The sequence below is a fragment of the Camelus dromedarius genome, chromosome 4 (genome assembly GCF_036321535.1).
Source record: "Camelus dromedarius isolate mCamDro1 chromosome 4, mCamDro1.pat, whole genome shotgun sequence".
Lineage (NCBI taxonomy): Eukaryota > Metazoa > Chordata > Mammalia > Artiodactyla > Camelidae > Camelus > Camelus dromedarius.
This window is the reverse complement of record NC_087439.1, coordinates 75713402-75735760: the sequence shown is the minus strand read 5'-3', so window position 1 is coordinate 75735760 and position 22359 is coordinate 75713402. Positions and strand designations below refer to the sequence as shown.

The following is a 22359-nucleotide window of genomic DNA, read 5'->3' as shown; positions in this document are numbered from 1 at the left end:
GAGGAAATGCAGGAAGCCAAAAGAAGAAAATTTTTCTTCCCTCCCTTATAATGCATTCAGGTTCTCTTAAACCCAAATACCAATCTGACTGGTTACTAGTTTAACTGTGAAAGAAGGAGAGAAAGGAGCCTCTCTAGTCCCCACAAACCTGAGATGGATTGCGCTGAGGGCCCCAAAACTTCCCCCTCAGGCCTAAAAACTGCACTCAAAGTTTTCTTGATGGTTCTAATACTTGAATTAAGATGCCTTTGCCTAGACTAATCCAAGAATAAAAATAATCAAAGAAAGTTGAACTCAGGAAAAATAAGAAACAGAGAGAAAACACTTTTCAAAAAAACGTTATTTGGCCTCTGGCTGATTCTGATTTTAGTTAAAACAAAACAAAACAAAGCCCAGCGATGGTTACAACTAAATACTAGTTGAAAGAAAGAAGGGAAGACTTTAGACATAAAGGCAGAATTTTTTTCATCAACACTTCATGCAGCAGCTCCTACTCAGCCTTCGCATTTCTCAATAGCTTTGATTTGTGGAAATAATGGTTATGCAATTTCCACACATTGTGCTCCAATCACAGCATGTAGGCAACAATAAAAAGAAAACAGCTAAACACACTTGAAGCTGGAGATTTTGATAAGCTTTTCTTTTCATTTCACAAAGGATTTTAACTTGGTATTTTTCTAAGGCCCCCCAAATATTGCTATTGAGCTTTAATCAGATATATGTGAACACAGCCAAGGGTCTCATTTTCTTAAATGTATCTATGGCAGCAGCACTGCTTAATCTAGTTGTAAAAAAATTAATCAAAAAGAAACTATTGGACTATGAGAATTCCACAGTTGACAGATTGTTGGTCTTTCTCTTAAAAAAAGAAATCTATGCCATCTGTTTACAAAAGATGAAAAATGTTGGAGAAAATTATTTCCCTTAGGGCATAATGCTACAGCCATTCAGAGCGAGGTCTCCAGCGTTTCCAGTGAAGGTTTGGTACAAGGCACAAGATAGCATCAGGTCCGCACAGTCGTTGGCCGAGAAAAACAAAGATGATTTCCTCTGGCCCCTATTTTAGTTTTACTCTTTGAACTCCCAACAGTTTATTTATTATTGTTGTTATTATTTTTAATTGGGCACAGATTGTTTCAGGAATCATCTTTTTCTGAAGCTTTTTTTTTTTTAATTTGTTGAGACTGGCTTCTAAAGTGCTCCACCTCCACCACCTGTCACTATACAGGGGGCTGCAACTCGGACCACACTCCTCACTTCTGAGTTCAGCTGTGGACTGGACGGTGCAGGGCAGCGGCAGAGGAGGACAGGAGGTCGAGGGGCAGATTTGGAGGTAGGTGACAATATAGGATTTCAAAATAAAAGTCCCTGGGCTACAGATCAGTGATACATTTTCATACACCTGGAGAAATAAAACTAACCTATCGAATGTAATTCTCTCAGAAGGGTTTTCCCCTTTACACCTAAATCCTGGGAATTTCACCTCTCTACCCCATCATTTTGATGTGATTAATCCTATTTTGGTCACTTGTCACTAGATGGCATCCTGTAATGTTTCTTGACAGCAGTAACTAAGTTGGCAAAGTAACAGCTTGGGCCATTTTTTGGCATTTTCTTCTTTGGTATGAATCTAGAGAATCTAAATCAGATCTTGGATATTTCATTGTGGTTCATTTTATGGGTTTGCCTTTATGGTCTTTGAGATTCTTTTTCCTCAGTGTATCTTGCTAGCACATGAGCCCAGTAATTATTAGTCATATAAGTAATAAATTAGTCCTTCCTCTAAATTTTCTTCCAAGTCACATACACAAATATTTACTTATGTAGACTCTGCAGAACTAAAATAAAGCCCCGCATGTCCAGGATCTTTATCTAGGCTCTAAACATGCAGGTTGAATGAAGTATATGAATGAAAACTTGTTTTATCTAAGTATGGCCAATTGAAGTCTAGTTATGAATAAGCCAATGTGATGGGATAATATAAAAATGGTCAGTTAACACTTTCATAAACTTGTGAATTTTATAAAGGAAAAAATAATAGCGATAAATAAGAAAAACATGTAAATATAAGTTAACAGTCACAGTGTTGTACCTTCCCAGATGTAACAAGTAATTATGACCATTTTCATTTGTTGTATTCCAATAAACCTTATGTTACTGAAGAATGAATTCTATGTTGCCAGTAAAACAGGACCAATTTTTTTCTAATTTATAAGTATGACTTAGTGACCTGAACACTTGTAAACAATAAGAGATGATAAAATGTATTGCTTGGAATGAGGCTACCAAGATAGGTGACAGATAGATAAATGGATAGCATCTAATACAGTACTTGATATTCTGAATATTTGTCTAAAACCTATAATATTGCTCTTCTATTTTCACTCACTTATTTACTACCTGAAAAGACGTTTCCATGTCAGTTTGCCTTATTTTATTTTATTCATTCATTCATTCAACAAGCATTAGCTGAATACTTATGTTGGATTAGATACTAGAGATGCAAAGGTAAATAGAACACCAAATTTGCCCTCAAAAAGCTTTTAGTTTTTATGTTGTTAAGCATCTATAAAGTAAGTTTCAGAATCAATCATGGGGAGGGGGAAAGAAGGGGAGAGAGAGAGAGAAAATGAGAGAGAGAAAGAGAAAGAAGGGGGGAAATGTATAGCTCAGTGTTAAAGTGTTTGCCTTGCATGCATGAGGTCCTGGGTTCAATCCCCAATACTTCCACTAAAAAAATAAGTAAATAAACCTAATGACCTCACCCTCCTCAGGAAAACAAAAGGAAAGAAAGAGAGAGGATGAGAGAATGAAGAATCTCAGACTAGGAAAAAAGATACATGGTTTATGGTCATAGTTCTGTCAGTAACCAACTCATGCTGTGACCCTAGACTTCCCTCACTGTATATTCAAATAAAGTAATTTTATGTGAAAGTGCTTTGTAAAGTATAAAATACTTTTTAAATGTAAAGTTTTTAATAAACTTTTTAATCTCTTCCTATAAAAGTCCCATAATTTTTAGATTTTTGATCCTGCAATCAAGTGTCTCCCTTTTAAGTTCCCCTCTGTTTCAAAATTCCACCTGCAAAAGCAAAATCCATTAAATTTCCAACTCACTTTGTAAAACAAAAAGTGAACAGAAGCACCATAATCTTGGGAAGAGAAAAAGTGGGAAGCTAAATTAAATGGCCCTGTAACCGCATCAGACTCTGAAACATGGAAACTCTGGAATTATCCCCTCACCCTCTTCCACTGTTATAGTTCTTGCTGCTTCTCTTGGCTTTTGCAGATGGAAAATGGAATTTCAGTAAATTCTATTACAATAACATACGTGGGATAAAGAGAGCTTCTTGTGAGTTTCACTCTGGTCCTACAACTCTTCTCTACTTTGATGGTCTGAAATACGAAAGAAGGTTCTAGTTGATTACTGGATTATGAGATTTGGTACAAAGCCATCTGTTCTTAGACTAGCTCCACAGTTGTGCAAAATGCTTCCTATTTTTCATTAAGGCAAGCAATATGATATTTTACAAAAGATAAGTCAGAAAACTTCTTTTTCTTTGATTGTATACAGAAATCAATATGTAAGGAACTCTAAACTCAAAATATTTAAGACCCACAAAAAAGATAAATAAAATGGTGTCCTTGGTCACGTTCTTGACTGGATCTTAGTGTGTGTAGAAACATGTTTTATCCTAATTTCCTGGTCCATTATCTGGGGATTTTATCTTTTATTCTGTACTGTATTAAGTTGTATTTTTAGTGTGGTGACGACTTACCAGTAAGGATAAACTTCTAATTAAGCATTTGGGTTGAAAATGTTCCGCCAATATACTTGTATAATCTTTGTTTGAAATAGTCTCATTTCATTAGGGAAAGAGAAAAAGTAGCTTGGATTCATTTGACCTGCAAAAAAAAATGTATGCTGATCCTTACTTTGAACGATAGTTTGGTTCTAGAATATTCATTTACCATCAGACATGGGCTGGGAGAAAACTTAGAAGTTTGAAAATGAAAATTTAGAGACTAAAATACATTATTTCTTTCTTGACTTTCTATTCATTTTTTAGGTTTATAATGTTTTTCTCTTTGTTTAAAACTTTGTTTCCAGTCAACAAGTGTTATAAAAGTGATTCATTAATATTTGTGCACAAGGAATCTAGGAAGAAGAATTCTAATGCACTGGTTCCAGAGGCCATAGCTTAAGCTTTTTACCACCAGTATATTTGGGTAAAAAGATGGCTTTTATCATGAAAGTATATGCACCCACATTTAGCCATGGACAAAACTTCCTGAAAGGAAGCAGAGATTTTTTTTTTAAAAGAAATTATTTTGGGAAAGTGTGCTGAAGCTTTTCTCTAAAAATAAAATGGTATTTCATCAGTACTGGTCATTTTTTAGCCACATATGACAAACGATCACAGATGCTCAGAAAAATCTAAAAGGAACTGAATGTTGTTCTCTTCTGAAATGGCAAATGTCTTTCCTTTAACTGCATTTTAAAACAAAAACAAACTTTACCACATTGATTGAAGAGAATGCAGGAAGTCATATGGTCCCACCCAAAGTTCCTGCATTCAAGATGTCCTCCCGGGGAAGAGGGTTCAAGGTGTTCCTAAGAACAGAACTTTCATGTTTCTGCCTGTTAACAATGGCGCTTCCTGTTCTGACCTCTAACCATACTAGGCCATCAAGAGTAAGATGATGGACTTCTCCTTTTTGCACAGGGAAGAGCATGTTTACTCCCTCTCACCTTGTGTAGAGTTCAAAGTGAGGATTATGACCACTCAGCTCTCTCGAGGTTCTATGCATTGATCTATGATCCCCCAATAAAAGCTAATTTTCAATAATTTATAGTTATGTAGTCATGAGCCTGGTATTGAAGTCAACAGAATGTGCAATATTCATCATCTCAAATGTAAATAAAACTTGCTTTTAAATGGCCCCAGTGCTTTACTAAGTTAACAGCCTTCAACAATTTCAGTGCTCAGTGACTGCCTCCTTTTAAGCCACCTTCTTTCAAAAGAGAGAGAGAGAGAGAAAGGAAATAAGGAGAGAGGGAGAGAAGGGAAGGAAGGAAGGAAAAAGAAAAGAAGGAAGGGAGAAAAGTTGGGAGGGAGAGAAGAAGGAAGTAAAGAAAGAAAAATTAGACTGAGACGATCATCACTTCAAAGTGAGAAAGAAACTGCTTGCAAGAGTTGATAATCCGAGTACCTGCTGCTTCCCCAAAACAGAAAAAAATCTTTTAGAGCAAGTCAAATTCCACCTAGTATAAAAGAAAAATATTTTTTAAAATAGATACAGATGGATGGAATGCTAAAGATGTAAGTATGACATCAACATAAATAAAAGCATTTTAGAAGGTAATATTCTCAAAAGTTTTTTTTTTTTAAATAGTACCACATATTGAGAGAGGAACCTATTTAAAGTGGAAAAAACTCAGCAACTATTCTATTTTCTGTATTATGGTGAGGATGACAGTTTATTAGAAATGAGAATGTATTTTCTTGACAAAAAGACAAAACTTATCTCAAAATTTGTCCTTCAATTGTTGAGGGAATATATATTTTTATGCTGTAGAAAAGTGACCTGTTGGCTTTCCTGACAAGTCTTTCCCAGATTCTGTAAGGCCTTCTTTGACTATAAATGCATATGCTATTAAATACATACATTTAAATGATATATGCATAGATGTAAATGTTTTAGAAAGTCTTAAGTGACTGCTTTCTTTAAACTATTTCAGTAATTGGGATAAATACAGTAAAATTAAATTCCTTTGGGCATTTATTATTATCATTAATGATTTATGTATGGCTTTTTAAAAATAAGAAATTCATATGTTTCCAATGCAAATTCCAGATTGTCGCGCATACCAAATGACACTAAAACAATGCAACATTTGCTAAAGCAGAAGATAAACAAAACACCCTCCGAGGCTGCTATTGGGGTAGCTAATAGCAAAGTTGTTAAGACTGCTAATCCCATTTGGAAATCTGTACAAACTGATGAGCAGATGCACAAAAGATATTAGTGGGAGATCTGAGAAAACCAAAAATAATAAGGAAAGTCATTTTTAGCAGAATGCATTCCAGAGCAAAAATAAGTTTTAGATGCAGAAGTTTGTCTGACACAGTAACTAAAGTGATTAGGCTTTCTTGGCTAGTATTCCTATACATTTATAAAACTGAAGTAAAAACGGCTAATGTCAAAAACCAATGTTTTCTTTCCCCTTCTTCCGTAAAACAAAAACACTTTGTAAAGTAATCTTGCTGTAAAAATGATCCCTACTACATGCTTTCCTTAATTCTTAATTCAGGTTTTAATATATTTTCCGTAAGTAAATAATTGATAAATTATCTGATACTCTTGATTCATTATCAGTATCAGTCAGGTCAGAGAATTAGGTAATAGATAAATATATATTATATATATATTTTATTGAAGTAGAGTCAGTTACAATGTGTCAATTTCTGGTGTACAACATAATGTTTCAATCATACATATATGTACATGTATTCGTTTTCATATTCTTTTTTGTTATAGGTTACTACAAGATATTGAATATAGTTCCCTGTGCTATACAGAAGAAACTTGTTTATCTATCTTATATATAGTAGTTAGCATCTGCATGTCTCAAACTCCCAATTTATCCCTCCCCCCACCCCTTTCACTCTGGTAACCATAGGTTTGTTTACTGTGTCTGTGAGTCTGTTTCTGTTATGTAGATAAGTTTATTCGTGTCTTCTTTTTCCTAGATACATACTTTTGCTTGTACTACTCTGTTTATTTATCTTCTACTGAGGTGTAGTTGACATACAGCACCATGTTAGTTTCAGGTGTACAACAGTGATCCAACAATCAAATACATTACTAATTGATCACCACGAAAAGTCCAGTAACCATCCGTCACCATGCAGAATTATTACAGTATTATTGACTATCTTCCCTGGGCTGTACATTACACCCCAGGGACTTATTTATTTTATAACTGGAAGTTTGAATCTCTTAATCCACTTCACCTATTTCACCAATCCCCTAGCCTTCTCCCCAACTTGGCAATCACCAGTTTGCTCTCTGTATCTACAAGTCTGTTTCTGTTTTGTTTGTTCCTTTGTTTTGTTTTTCAGATTCTGCATATAAGTGAGATCATACAGTGCCTGTCTTTCTTTGTCTAACTCATTTTGCTTAGCACAGTGCCCTCTAGATCCATCCATGCTCTTGCAAATGGCACAATTCCATTGTTTTTTATGACTGAGTGATAGATAAATAATTCTTTTTAAACCTTTATAAATAAAATATATACTATGGCCATGGTAATCCTTCAACTTCAAGGAGACATTGGACATCTAGTTTTGCTTTTATCTCTAAAAATCAGTTGCTTGGCAGGCCCAGTTTTAGATGGTGAGTGCTTAAGAGCAGGAACTAGGGAGTCAGAGAGACTATATTTTAATTGTGGTATAGTAGTACCATTCATTAGTATCTCTAGTACATTGGACCAATTTACCCTCAGAGCAAAACGTAGTTTTTTCCTTTTTAAATGGATATGGTAACAGCTCCTACTTTATAAGGTTGTTCAGAGGATTAAATGAGATAATTCATGCTTAGCAAAGTCTGGGACACAGTAGGCGTGCTATTATATTACCAGTTGCAATAATGTGGTTATTGATGAAGGTGATGATGCTGATGCCAATTCAGTAAGGGTTCTGAACTTCTTCCTGAGGTATATGTTCCAGAATATATTCCCTGAGATTTCTTACATGGGACTAAAAGGCAAGCTCCCTGCCCTTCATCTTCTCCTTAAGAACTCTATATCTACACAGAAATTAAAAGGCTAGGATTCCACTCTCCTGTTCCAGACACTGCCACACCTTTTTATTTAAGGAGGTAAGTAGATGTGAAGAAGGAAAAAGGCCATCCTTGAATCTGTGGGAGCCACATCTGAAGGGAGAGAACCCACAGTGTCAGCCAGCACTGTCTTCTCTGAGATTTGTTCACTTTCCAGTGAAAGCAACATGGCAAAGTCCTCATCACTTCAAAGGTAAATCTTGAGGTGGGTTATGTCTCAGACATGATGTTTTAGTCCTATAGAATTTGATGAAATTATAAAGTGAAGTTTGGAAGCTCAGGGACACATATCTGTGCTGAAGAAAGCAAAGAGAATTAACAGTCAGTAAAAATCACAAAAGCTAGAATATGCAGTGGATTAGGATTAGATGGGGAGCCACTGTGATGCTAATTAGGAACAGCAAGCCCCTCCCAAAGACCATCACAGGACTACTTTAGAGGGAGGCCGGCTGAGACCATTCTGACCTCTCACCAGGTCTCCCCAACCAAGACATAAGAAAATTTATTTAAGGGAGAACAGAATTGCATCCTTTTTCTTTGGACCTTAAGCACCTTGAAAAGCTGCTTCGAGGGTAAGTCTTCTTAAATTCAGCCTACCCCAGGCTTAAGACATATTATTACTGAGGCCGTGGAAAGAGTATTTAATGCCTCTCTCACTTGCTTGTGTATTTCCTTGCTCTTTAAACTTTTGAATTTGGTGTCTTGGGGCATGGCACTTGACCAATATTCAAGGATGGCAGAGTACTTCCAGGGTATCAGTGAAATATTCTGTTGAAGACGTAAACTTGAATTTCCACTTGTTAGAAACTATCTAAGGAGAAGTGTTGCCACCTTTGATTCTGAGATTCTTACACCTTGTTCCTTTTCCTCTACGAATCTCCTTTCTCATGTTTTTAGCAGAGTAACAAATCTAGGAACTACTAACTGTAGCAAAGAATATAAGTGTTTGGCACATAGAAAATTAAATTATTGATGTTTGCTGTATACACAGGGAATTGTTTCATTTAAAGCTTTAAATTGTTAGATCTGTGTTTTTAAAAGGAAGTCATGAGAAGAAACAAAACTCCAGGGACTAGTTCTTTACCATCTCTAAGCAGTGTTAAGTGTTCATCCAAGGTATTATGAGTTAATAGTATAGTCCCCCTAAAATTATAATGGTGAGAAACCAAATAAGACAGCAGTTTGATTTGATTGTCTCAAGATTTCTTTCAATTCTGAGAATCTAGAGATTCTAGGATGATGTACAATATTGGACATATGACACAATTATCAGGCAACATCATATAATGTACAAAAGTGCAGAAGAACTCGAGTGTGTGTGTGTGTGTCTGTGTGTGAACTTTATTGGGTCTGGGTGGGAAACTTCTCTTACCTTTTTAGGTTCTGTGGTTGGCCTAAGAATTAAACTAACAGAAGACAGATTAACATGAGAAAAATATACACATTTATTTAAATTTTTTTTACACGTACATGGGAGTCTTCAGTGGAAAAGAAAGACCTGAAGAAGCCATCAGGCCCCAAAGTTTATACACATTTTTACACAAAGAAACCATCAATTGTAGAGATATGGCAAGATAAAGGGGCTTGGGCCAAGGGCAGTAAGTTGTGGGGCAGTGGCCAGAGACTATATAAAGCTAAGGGGAGATAAGGGTTAGTTTAGGAAGCTAGTACCGGTCTATTCCGGCCACATCTCCCAGTCTGATGGTAAGAATGTTCTCTTCTAATACACCAGGGAGGGTTCTTTTCTCATTGGAAATTTTATGACCTGCTTTTAGTTAGGAAGGGGGAGGTCCAACAGCCTTCGGGCATCTGCTGCCTCTCAAGTGTTTTCAGCTCAAAATAATCAGTATGCCAAAGTGGTACATTTTGGGGTGGCATGTTCTGAATCCCTTCACCTGATAACTGTTCAAATCAGAAAAAAAGAAAACAACAACAACAAAAATCTTAATTCCTACTACGAAATAAATAATTTTGAATCCACAGATAGTGGTGCATGTGTATGCTGAGTATTCATAATATCGCGGGAATTTGCACAGTAAACACACCACAGTCCTTCAGTTAACAGCCTGATAAATAGACTGAGGCTTGTGTGCAATTTAGTCAGCAGATAAGCAATTTGATCAGCAAAAATTTTCAGGCTGATCAGAAAACTGAGCTAGTAAATTGTTAAATCAGTGAGAGATGGAAAATTGCAATGAAAAAGGAATGTACCACTAACAGGACCTTATCTCTTTGAAATGATCATTAACCCCAAAATCCTTGAATGATATGATGAGGGAATATATTCAGAAAAATCAAGGGACAAAACTGAACACTAACAAAATTTTTCTGTTTCAAACCAATCAATTAGAAGATCTGATTTGACAAACATTTTTATGAAATGGAATATTAAATGAACGTAAACAGAAGTTAGGGAATACAATAGACAATGAAAATAATTGCAGATAAATTTCCATATAATGTAAAATATACTCATTAAAACATGTATAATTTTTAGAATGCTGACGTTAAAAGTGGAAGAATCAAAGACGATACACAAATTATATAATACAAATACAAGATGAGGTCGTTAAATAGTATTTGTGTTTCCTGGCGAACTAATATCGAACTTGGTAGATTTGTAACAATTTTTCAAATCTTGCCTTATATATTCTTTGCTGGAATTGCCTTGTGCTCTTAAAAATTTCTTTAATATGTTGCACCTTCAGATTAGCTGTGCCAAGGGTACAATTTTAAATATAAAAGAAAATTACTTACAGGCCCAGACAGATCAGTAGGCATTTCAGGTCAATGCCAACTGTGAAGTGTGTGGGGCTGCCTGCTCCCTGGGACGGAACCTCAGACTGCAGGCTCTTGAAAGTGTGAATTAACTCTGTTGCTGCAAACCCTCTTCCAACTTGAAACTTTCTCAGCTCCACAGTATAGGAGACCCATTCCAAGTTCAGACTTCTGAAAACTTCTTTCTTAGAAAGTATGTGATTTAAAAAGACAATGTTTTTTTACCATTTGGGGGGGGTAATTATGTTTATTCATTTATTTAATAGAGGTACTGGGGATTGAACCCAGGACCTCATGCATGCTAAGCAAGCACTCTACCACAGAGCTATTCACTACCCCCAGAAAGTATGTGATTTAGATGGTTAAAACCTTAAGGAGAAATAGTTCAGGAAATGGGAGGTCAGGAAGAGACTTATAGAAGCCCCTTACGATTATTTTGCCATTCCCGAAACAAAGCGATGATGTGAGCAGACAAATAACACATTGTGTGACATATCAATAATAATGGATGTTGGAGAGGGGAGGGCATTGCTCAGCAGTAGAGCGCATGCTTAGCACGCACAAGGTCCTGAGTTCCATCCCCAGTACCTCCACACAAAAGAAAAAAAAAAAAGGAAATAAAGAATGATGCATGTTTGTAGGGTTCATTTTTCTTACTTTGGACTCAAAACTGTTCAAGGTCTCAATTCTACGGACTCTCAGTGAGGTCATCTTGTTGCAGGTAACGCAACTCTTGAGTTTTGTTTTCCTCTATTGCCATGAGTGGTGGTGGCTTGTTTTGCATCTTTGGTCCTCAGTCCCAATCCGCAAGTAGTTTTGTCATACAATAATTTTAAGAATTAAAAAAATTTAAATTCTAGACTATCCTTATTTAACCTGCCCCATGTAGCCAAGTAGCTATTTCTCAGTCCTCTCAAAACCCTGTGGGGATCTAGTCTTAAGCTTAAGCTCTCTTGTAGCTCCACGCTGCAGCTCAGGCCGTTAGACTGTTACACTCGAGTCTCAGTGCCTTGCTCAGGACACCGTCCAAATGCCCCTCAGAGGCCTGGCATTTCTTCTACCTCTTAAGTTTCCTTTCTTTCTGCTAATGGGCATCCTCTTCAACTGAGTTTTCAATTCCCAAACCCCTTTTCCCTCTTTTTAAATTACCACAATCAGTACTTTTCAGTTCTCAATGGCTAATGCTGAAATGTTCAGATTTCAAGAAATAGAATCGAGAAATAAAGCTGTGAGGCATAGAAGTTCCCATCAGGGTGTCTCAGGTAGGAGAAGCAGCAAATAAGTAATTTGATCAGCGAAGATGTTCAGGCTTATCAGAAAATAGCTAAGAAAATAGCCCACTGTTTGCTATGCAACTCAAATGACTGAAGTTCCAAGGACGGAAGGGCAGGTGTGTGAGAGGTGAACCGCAGACACAGACCCCACTGTGTGCAGAGCCTGAGGACAAGGATGGACAGACATGCTCAGGCCATTTGTCAGCAGGTCCCTGATTGCTGCAGTCCTTCAGTGGACCAAGATGTATTGAATCCCTAAATCCACTGTCAGGGATTCACTGTTTGAATTCCTAAATTTTAAACACCTCTAAAGAGCTCTAAAATGAAATATCTGCATGCTGCCCAGACCTTGTAGTATTTAGTACTTGACTCTAAAAGCCTGCCAAAAGAGTTAACTTTAGCATTTCATTCTTTTTTTTCTTATAATAAGTTAAACCTGAGCCCTGACCTAGAGATGAGCTGTTTCTGGTTTACCATCATTTTGGCCAAATGCCTTGACTGCTTAGTTACCAGACATTTCTAGATGTACTAATTGAAGATTTGTGAGTGCGAGGGGAAGGGAGAAGGGTGCTGTATTGCTTTTGATTAAAAATCTGGTTTGTGTACAAAGAAAACCAAAACTCAGAGCTGCTGTTCCTAATCAGATTCCAAACTCTTTTCAAGGTGAAAAAGCAACTTTCCAAAGTGAGTCATTGGCTGAGTTTGTAAAACCAGGAAGGTGAGGTACTCCATATTGTAAAACAGGACACTAGATTTGTAACCATACCCATCATATTAAAAAAAAAAAATTACGAAAAACTGGAAAGCCAAATCAAACCTACCCTTCAAAGCAAAATGCTGAGGCCAGGATTTTGTCAGGGATTCTTTCCTTGATTGAAATCGTTTCAGGGAAAGTGTAGCCTCTTTCCCCAATCTCATCTCTTCAAAGAAGCAAAATGAAGCAGAAGAATTAGCACTGATCTTCCTCCTGATAGGACCCCAAGGGCAGGATGGGGCTGTGTAACGCAGGGATGGAAACAGGATGAAACCCTTGTTACTGTTTTCCTGAAGCTAATCTGAGGTCGTCATGGTAACTCACCAGGGAATAAGACTATTGTAAGCTTCAGGGTACAATTTTGGGCTACATTCTTAAAAGAGGATATCAAGTGTTTGCATTAAAAGAGAGAAAAATCGTTTAGAAGTGGATCAAAACTGATTTCAGGTTTCGGTTTGGACTTTTGAGAGAGTAGGTACCTTGGGAGAAAACAACAGAAAAACGTCAGTTGGTAAATCTTGCTAAATCTTTGGTGGGGTGGGAGGGGGAACAGTTGAGGAGGGAAGATCCCCACCAGGTAGTAGGACTGAAAGAAGGAATCTGAAAGTCAAAAACATCTGGAGGCGTTTGGTAATTTAAACATGCACATTCTTATAAGAATTGCAGCTGTAAGAGAAATTGCTGCTGCTGGCTTCTGTTGGCATCCTGGTGTTGCTTATGGGAGACTCCATTTCCATTTGATCCTGCTGTTTTCCTATATTCTGTTCATTCTGAAGTCATTGCTTTTATGTATTAGTTAACTTTATTCAGCTTTTCATTTTCTACAGAAAATCATAAGTAAAGCAAGTTCTCATTGCAGCCGTGTACTTTCAAAACAATGATTCCTGATGAAGCTGTTTAACTATACGGAATTCTGCAGCTAAGCTTGTATCTCAGTTTTTACTGGCGTACGGTAGGAACTAAGCCTGCCTCTGGTTTTTCAGACTCAGGCACCATATCCCTGGAGGAACAGGGCTCTGTGCAAACAGGCATTGCCTCCCTAGAGTATTAGTTTTTCTAGAAAATTTGGAGGAAAACAGATTATGGAATAGAATGCCAAATTCACAACAACATTTAAGACATAAGACAGAACTAGGAAGAAATTTCCTGTTTGTGGCCAGACAGCTTCATACAATGTACCCCTCCCAGGCCAAGCCCATGAGTCTCACTATGAGTACTTTTGGGAAAACTTTGAGAAGCCACGATTCAAGCAGTTGGTCTCTTGGGGATTCCTGAGGAGGACTCTCAACAGTGCAATCTGCCAGTAGCCCCAAATTACTATTTAATTATTTACAGTTGGTCTGGAGCCTTGCAACCTGCCTTTTTTGAGCAATTACAAGGTGGAGTGTGGCTTAGTGTGATTTTAAGTCAGGGGTCTAACAATCTACCAAATACCAAATCAGGTCCTCCACCTGTTTTTCTCCAGAGCGCAAGCTGAGAATGGTTTTTACATTTTTTCCCATGGTTAAAAAAAAATCAAGAGAATATTTCACGACATGTGAAAATTATATGAAAGTCAAATTTCAGGCTTAAATAAAGTTCTCTTGGAACACAGCCACGTTCATTCATTTATGCATTGTCTGGGGCTGCTTTCTTGCCATAAGGGCAGAGTTGAGTAGGTGCCACAGAGAACATATGGCCCGCAGTATAAAGCCTACAATATTCACTATCTGGTCCTTTACAGAAAATCTTAGGCAACCTCTGATCTAAGTCATGATCCTCACCATTGCCAAGGTGCAGCCCGGGTTATCTAAACATAAAGCATCTATCAAATTCTATTAATATAGTCCACTAATGAGAGCTGTTCTGAAAAGAGTTGCTTGTCCTGCTTTAGAAGCCTGAGAGCAGAGACCAGATTTCTCAATGATAGGACTGCCAAGAAGGAAAGATACACAAAGAGAAAACCAGAGATAGTGTAACACTTCTAAGTTACCTCTTCCAAAGAAAATGAAAAACTTTTCAATGATATTTGTTGTTAGGTTTCCCTTTCAGATCAGGAACCAAACTGCCCCAGTTTTCACCCTCATGGAAACTGTGGAGACACTCCCACTTGATCAGTGATTTTCTTTCTTTCAGAGGAGTTAATGATCAGTGTGTGGAAGTTCAGGTTCTGACCCTATTTGTCAAACTGTCTGAGCTTGAAGGTGCTGGGAAAATGACAAAAGGAAGGAAGCATTTAGATATGTGTCTTCTGAGACGTCATTCATTTTTGATTAGCTGAAGAAGCCAGAAGAAAAAGCTTTCTGGGCAAATAACCAGCTTGCTTTAAACAGAAGAAAGGTATCCTTTTGAATGAAAAATCTAGTTGTGGTTCTATTTTAGCCGAGTCTCTTGTCTATTAAATTCTGGAGGGTGTAGCACGTTTTCTTGGGGCCTATCCGAACTTTGTCCACCAGAACAGGACAGTTGGAGGCGCAGTCGTATCACCGCCTTACTGGAGTGCATCTCAATATTTCTGTGGATGCTCATTCTGGGTGAGGTTAACGTGGGGTGTGCTCATGGCGATTTAAAATCCCAGCATCCACCAACTTGTGCAAACACTTGTTTCACACTCAGGCTTAGAGAATGCAAGAGAATAGAAGGAAAGTTGTGAATCCACTTGTGTGTATTTTAAATAAACCTCAGTACATTTACGCCGATTTTAAGTCTTGTGGACAGTCGATGAGTAGAGACACATCTCATTCTAGTCACAACACCTCAGTGAATGAGAACTGTTGAATTTGGGAAATGTAGCTGAATAGATCCCTGTGGCCTCGGAAGCTCACTCTCTAGGCAGCAACCTGGGTTGCAGTGGAATTGGCCTCACCATCGGCATCATGAGATGTGTGTGGGATGAGGCTCCTGGGGTTGAGCTGGAACCATCTTGTACAGCCCACACTCAGCTCCACCCTGGGCACTTCTGCCCTTCTCGAACCCGTGGCCCATCAGTGCGGTGGGCCGTTCAGTCCCCCTGGACTCAGGTACAGATAAGGGATCAACCCTCCTCCCTAAGCCATTCCTCACAAGCTGCCAAGGGTTCTCAGAACCCTCACAAACTGCTGGGGAAAGTCAGTTCTCCCAGTTTTTGTGGCATCAGGATGACTTACTTCTGTGTGTACTCTGCAGTATTTTCAAGAATGTGCTCATTTTCACTGGGCATAAAGGACACTCTTCAAGGTGATACCTTCTCAGACTCTTGCCCTTACTCTTCAGGACAGTCAGTATTCAGGAATGAGCAGCCACCAAAATTATTTGGTGTGATAAAAAAAATCATTCGGTACATAGTGCCTTTTTTTTTAATGCTTCCAAGGGAACAATAATAGCTTTATTTATTTTTTATTGAAGTACTGTTTATTTCATAGTGCCTTCTTTTAATGAGCTTAAGAAACAGAGGGAAAAGTTCTAGTACAGTGGATTTAGGTTAAAAGGATACCTACCTTTAAGGAGAAAATGGAATTTTCCCTTAAATGGAAAACACTGGCTTTTAGCTTTCCTCTGCTTTCTTTGACAACAGCTTGTGGCTTCCTCAGACTTGAGTAGCAGAACTGATGGAGCAGATCAGCGGGGGAGTGCCAGGCGGCAGCAACGCGGTGCCAGGCAAGTTAGGATAATTGTGAATCTGCAGGGACTCTTCGTTCCTTGGAGAGTTGCAGGTCTAATTGCCAAAAACAGGAACAGAATCCTAGCCCTGAAGTGGAAGAGACAAGGTCTTTTGAATATGAATGTGGTGACTGCAGTGATTTCTGCAGAAGCAAGAAGTTTGCCCTGAATGTAAAAAGGCTCGTTGCAAAACCCAAGATTTAATTAATATCAGCTCTCTAGATAATGCATCCGTACAGTGTGCAACTTAATTTCTGGAAATGGCCCACACTACCTGGCAGTCATACACCCGACCCTACGGCTGCCCACAGAGCCCTGTCCTTCTGGTTGGACTTTTCTACTTCTGCCCCCTGAGGAAGAGAGAAAGCTTTTCTTTCTAGATGTATACAATTCTGTTTGTTTTTTTGTTTTTTTCTTTTTACTGTCTTAAATGCTTTATAACAAAGTCATTTTTTTTCATTTTTCATTTATTTGTTTGTCTCATTTTACTTAGTTCAATTTTTTTCTTTCCCTTTCTTTCTTTTTTTTGTTTTTGGTGGGGGGAGGTAAATAGGTTTACTTATTTATTTATTCTTAGGGGAGGCACTAGGGATTGAACTCAGAACCTCATGCATGTTAAACATGTGCTCTACCACTTGAGCTATACCCTCCCCACTGTGTTACTTCCATTTTAAAGATGAGTATGCTGATGCTTTTAAACATCCTCTTTCAAAAGAGGTTATAGGTTTTGATAGATTTTCCTAGCATATCAGAAATCAATTTAGCAACGTGTTGAAAAAAATGTACCATTGATTAGACTCGATTTTTCATGTCATTCATATAGCTTCTATTTTTTGCAGCTTTATTGAAGTACAATCTATATACAATAAAATCCAATAATGTTAAGTGTATATTTAGAAGAGCTTGACAAATGTATAAAGCCCTGTCACCACTACCAAAACCGACATACAGAGCACTTCCATCATCTGCAAAGGCTTCCTTCATGCCTCTTTTCCTCCTGCCACCCCCAGCCCTGAAGGGACCACTCATCTTCATGCCACTGCAGTCTGCCTTTTTAGAATTTCATATGAATCGAGTTGTATTGCATGCATCCTTTTGTCTCTGGCTTCTTTCACTCAGCTTAATGCTTGTGAGATTTGTCCAAGTCCCGGAGCTTTTCCCTTTTTATTGTTAACGTGTATCAGTAGTTTATTCTCTTTGTGAAATAGTTTTCCGTTGTGTGAGTCTACCACGGTTTCTCTGTTTACCAGTTGATGGACATGTGGGTTGTTTTTGATTTGGGGCTATTACAAATAAGCTTCTATGAATATTCCCATAAAAGTCTTGGCATGAATATAAGTTTTTGTTTCCTGTGAATAGATACCTATGAGTGAAATTGCTGAGTCATGTGGTAAATGTTTGTTTAACTTTTTAAAGAACTGCAGTTTCCCAAAGTGGCTCTACCATTTTGCATCCCTCTAGTAACGTATAAAATTTGGTATTATCAATCTTTTATTTTAGTCATGATAGTGGTAATTTATGTGATTTTAATATGCATTTCCCTAATGAATAATAATATTTATCTGAAAAGACCTTTGGATTCATTGATTTTTTTCCTTCTCTTGTCTATTTTCTGATTCACTGATTTCTACTCTTATCTTTTTTCTTCCTTCTGTTTACCTTGGGTTTATTTGATCATCTTGTTTTTTGAGAGTTTCAGAATGTCAGTCTCTTTCTATGGCCCTTTTTTGGTGTGTATATATATATATATATTTTATTGGAGTATAGTCAGTTTACAATGTTGTGTCAGTTTATGGTGTACAGCATAATGCTTCAGTCATATACAAACATACATATATTTGTTTTCATATCCTTTTTCATCATAAGCTACTACAAAATATTGAATACAGTTCCCTGTGCTATATGGTATGAACTTGTTTACCTATTTTATATGTATTAGTTAGTATCTGAAAATCTCAAACTCCCAATTTATCCCTTCCCAATCCTTTCACCACTGGTAACCGTAAGTTTGTTTTCTATGTCTGTGAGTCTGTTTCTATTTTGTAAATAAGTTCATTGTCATTCTTTTCTTTCAGATTCCACATGTAAGAGATATTATATGGTATTTTCCTTTCTCTTTCTGGCTTACTTCACTTAGAATGACAGTCTCCAGGTCCATCCATGTTGCTGCAAATGGAATGATTTATTTTTTTCATGGCTGAGTAGTATTCCATTATATAAATATACCAAAATTTCTTTATCCAATCATCTGTTAATGGACATTTAAGTTGTTTCCATGTCTTGGCTATTGTAAATAGTGCTGCTGTGAACATTGGGGTGCATGTATCTTTTTGAATTAAAGTTCCCTCTGGATATATGCCCAGGAGTGGGATTGCTGGATCATAGGGTGTCTATTTTAAGTCTTTTGAGGAATCTCCATACTGTTTTCCATAATGGCTGCATGAAACTACATTCCCACCAAGAGTGTAGAAGGGTTCCCTTTTCTCCACACCCTCTCCAGCATTTATTGTTTGAGGAATTTGAATGATGGTCATTCTGACTGGTGTGAGGTGATACCTCATGGTAGTTTTGATTTGCATTTCTTTGATAATTAGCGATACTGAGCATTTTTTCATGTGCCTATTTGCCATTTGTATGTCTTCATCAGAGAATTGTTTGTTAAGCAATTGTTCTTTTCCTATTTTTGGATTGGTTTCTTTGTTTTTTTCTCATTAAGTTGTGTGAGCTGTTTATATATTATGGAAATTAAGCCCTGGTCAGTTTCATCTTTCACAAATATTTTCTCCCATTCCATAGGTTGTCTTTTTTTTTTTTTGCTTATGGTTTCTTTTTTCTGTACAAAAGCTTGTAAGTTTAATTAGGTCTCATTTATTTATTTTTGCTTTATTTCTGTTGCCTGCATAGGCTGTCCTAGGAGAACATTGCTAAGACTTATGTCAGAGAATGTTTTGCCTATGTTTTATTCTAAGAGGTTTATAGTGTCTTGTCTTATGTTTAAGTCTTTAAGCCAGTTTATTTTTGTGCATGGTGTGAGGGAGTGTTCTAACTTCATTGATTTACATGCAGCTGTCCAGTTATCCCAACACCATTTGATGAAGAGACTGTATTTACTCCATTGTATGTTCTTGCTTCTTTGTCAAAGATTAATTGACCAATATTTGGTCTTCTTAATTCTTAAATTGGTTGCTTAGTATGAAAGCTTTAGATCTTCTTTCTTTTCCAGTAAAACTTTTAGTATTATAAATTTCTTACCAAATACTGCTTTAGCTGTCATATTACATAAATTTTGCTATGGCGTGTATATGTGTGTGTGTGTTTTAATTGAAGTATAGTCAGTTACATCATGTTTGATGTATTGAATGTATTGATGTATTGAATGTATACAGTCAATTTCTGGTATACATCATGTTTCAGTCATACATATACATACATCTATTTGTTTTCATATCTTTTTTCATTATAGGTTACTATAAGATATTGAATATAGTTCCCTGTGCTATACAGAAGAACTTTTTATCTAGTTTGTATATAGTTGTTATATATTGTTTTTATTTTTATTCACTTCAAAGTATTTTCTTTTTATTTTGTTTTATTTAGAAGTATGTTGCTTGATCCAGATATTTGAGGATTTTCCATATATTTAGAAAACTGATTTATTTCCTTCCATTATGGTCAGAGACATGTTTTTGTTTTCAATTCTTTTAAATTTATTGATAGTTATTTTAAGCCCAAAATCTGATGTTTCTTCTTGAATGTTCCATATATAGTGAAAAAAATGTGAATTCTGCTGTTTCTGGGTGGAGTGCTCTGTACATATGTCAGTTAGGTCAAGTTGATGATAGTTTTTGGTTACTGCTGCATCCCAAGTACCTAGAACTGTCAGTTCTCTAAACATGCTTGTTGTGTGAATGAATAAATGAGTGAATACATAACCTATATCATGACTATGATTATTACTTTTATCCTCCACTCAGAATTTTAAACATTGGGCTGGTTGAAGAATAATCTCAAATCTTAACTACTGCCTCCATCTTACTAGCATCCAAACCATCTCCTATGAGCAGTAAGTTGAAAAGCCATTTAGATCTTACTTTCTCCCTTTTATGTCATTTCTAAATCTATCACTGCAGGATTTATTGCATATCCTTGGTTATTTAAACTTCAAGAGATTGCTGATCATCTCTTTCTAGGTGTAAACTACCTTTCAGTAATGTTCTGAAAGAAAGTATCCAGAAGAAAAAACATTACATGTATTTAAGGAGAGTCAGCACAAATTTGATTCAGGCTGGACCGCTGAGGATGGGGAGGGGAGGGGGCCAGGAGGAACAGAGATGGTGGCACTGCCATTTTTATATCATAAGTATATTCTTTAGTGATTGCAATTTTTTTTATTATATTCTTTCTTTACAAACCTTTTCTTTCTTTGCCTGACTCTTTTAAAAGAGAGATTAGTCATATTTGTGGCCAAGGAATAAAAACTGTAGTAACTACAATCAGGATGATCAGTCTTTTTATAGTAGCCTCACAATTTCCCCCTAAAGCTATATTTCATATTTATTTCTTTTCAAACTTCAGGCAAATCAACATTAATTTTATTCTGGGACTTTTACAACATCCTTGAAATTACTGTAGATACATGGCTTCCTGGATTGGGATTGTAACTGCTTTGTAACTGTGAAAACTATTAACTAGAGTTAGGATTTGTGTAGTCTCCAGAAGTGGTGGGAGAGTTAGATACTTCTTAATGAATGCATCTAAATTAATCCACATAAATTTTGTGCATTTTTAATGTCCAGCTCTACTTTCTGTCATTTCAGTTGTCTGAGAGACTAATAACTTTTTCTTTTTTTTCTTTTTTAACTCCAAGGAAACCTTGATAGAAATCAAGTCTGGCCAGTTTTGTTGGTTCTTGCCTTCAGTATAAGTACTATCTTTAAAATCATAGAGTCCTGCTTGCTCGTCTGAGGTATTGCTAATTAGGCCAAAACATGTCTTAGCCTGAGAATTTATCTGTATAATTTTTAGTTCTAATATGTAAGAAAGCTTGCCAAGAGAATACTATGTGTGGGTTTTTTTTTTTTTTTTTTTTGGTTAAACCTATTGAAACTAATTTACCACAATTCTTTGTAAAAACTTTCCTCTCTCTCCCTGAAATATTTTAATTAGGGACTGCGCTAAGTGTACAAACATTAACTTGACATTCTCTGGTCTTTATCTCATGGTCTCCTACACTTTCCTCCTCAATATTTCTTCTTTTATTACTCCCACAGGTTTCTACAACCCCAAAGGGATTCTTTGTGGCTTGTTGTTAGATAATCAGGAAGAATGATTCTGCTCTGGTACAAATGAGAATCATTCCATAGCCAACAAGAACTGCTCTGTTTTGAGAGCCTGAGAATGAAGCCATTAGTCACAGCTTTGGGGACCGGCACTGCCCCACGGAGGCCCCTTGTGGGGACGGTTACTGGAAGAAGTGGGTTGTGTGGGGACTGAGGCAACAGAGACCCAAGCTACCATTCCCCAGGCCTCTACGGTGCCCAGTGCTTCACTCAGCTAGAAGACCGGCTCGAACCCCGATCCCACTGCTACCAAGAGGAGGAAATACGGGCTTTCCTTGAAAAGTGGCTTTAAGTCATAGTGCAGATCTACAGTACTATGGGTCACTATGTGACCTATACTTAGGAATTCAGCTGGGGTGTTCCAAGATGGGCCCTTGAGTCCCCAGTGCCAGCCTGATTTTGAAAAACCTTTCACTTCTGAGTGTGCTTTCATTCTGAGGCTGCACAAGGCCACTGACCTGTTCTGGCTTTAAGTGGGAAAAGCACCTCTTCCTCAGGGGCAGGTGAGTGCAGCCCTGTGCCAGGCAGGGCACTTTGCTTGCCCAGTGTCCATGTGTGGTGGCAGCCTGCACAGGTGTGTATGTGTCTGCCCCGTGGCTACATCAGTGACCGTTACCCTAGGGCCATTCCTGGCAGGAGATGGTCTGTTCTGGCCATCTCTTGAGATCACACCTCTGAATTGTGGTAGTGAGCAGTTACTGAGAAGTTACAGGACAGATGAATCTGGCAATCATCACAATTGCTGCAGAGA

The 22359-nt window shown here is 37.3% G+C and overlaps 1 protein-coding gene across 2 annotated transcripts in view; it reads left to right on the top strand.

The window, feature by feature from the left end:
* The first annotated feature begins 1229 nt into the window (after positions 1-1229).
* Positions 1230-22359, top strand: part of SLC39A10 (solute carrier family 39 member 10) — a 120295-nt gene continuing 99165 nt past the window's right edge. Inside the window, exon 1 of one of the 2 annotated variants that reach the window (XM_010979728.3) lies at positions 1230-1333. The gene's annotated coding sequence lies outside the window, so the exon portion shown is untranslated. Of the gene's footprint in view, positions 1334-6768; positions 8418-22359 lie in introns of those variants that run through there. The other variant, XM_064485138.1, reaches the window with a different exon arrangement.